The following is an 848-nucleotide window of genomic DNA, read 5'->3' as shown; positions in this document are numbered from 1 at the left end:
GCATTGCTCAAGTTCACTGGTCTTTTTGGTCATCCCTTCCTAGTATGGACAGATATGACAGTGAGAATAATTCTTCTCTCTCCCTTTTTTATTGAGGTCAACTCTCTTCTTTCAGTGTCTACAACACAGTGCACCTGGGAGGTCTTAGCTGGGGTCCCTGACCTGCTTTACCAGACATGAGAAAACAACAACAACAAAAGAGGTCAGAAACAAAGGCCAAAGCAGGTCTCTTTACTTCTTTAGTGGTCCATCAGAAACAAGTGTAAGGCTTGGTGCATGGCAGGCTGCTCCTACAGCTCCTCTGAAGGCTGATCTCTCCTGCTCTGTACTCAACTCCATGAATCCCACATTCCTCTTTGCCTTCCTACATTATTTTCCACAATAGGCTGAGAAAACATCAGAATAAGGGAAACAAAGTTATTTTAAAAAATAAATTATCAGTCAGTTATATGTTCCCCTGATTTTAAAATGAATAATATGTACATTCATATAGTGACCATAATAATTTATGTTGACTTGCTATAAAATGCTGAAGAATGTCTAGTGATACCACTTTAACGTTCAAGTATAATTCCAAAATATTGATAAATGCAGCTTCACCTAACTGTATGTTTCAAAGTTCATGGGATGTTTTATTTCTAAGCTTTCAATATTTTAATTCAACTAAAAGGTAAGTTTAGTAAGTGACTTGATATATAATGAAAAAAATAGCACTCTTACCCTGTAATCATGCCAGGGGAAGTGAAAGAGTAGCTGAAGTGTGAAGTCTGTGTCACCTGGACAAGTGATGTCTCCTGGCAATATTTTGTCTCTTTCAAATTATTTAAAAGAATTATACAGGCAGTAAA

The sequence above is a fragment of the Geospiza fortis genome, unplaced genomic scaffold (assembly GCF_000277835.1).
Source record: "Geospiza fortis unplaced genomic scaffold, GeoFor_1.0 scaffold157, whole genome shotgun sequence".
In the NCBI taxonomy this organism is placed as follows: domain Eukaryota; kingdom Metazoa; phylum Chordata; class Aves; order Passeriformes; family Thraupidae; genus Geospiza; species Geospiza fortis.
The sequence above is the reverse complement of the archived record's forward strand: the minus strand, read 5'-3'. Positions refer to the sequence as shown.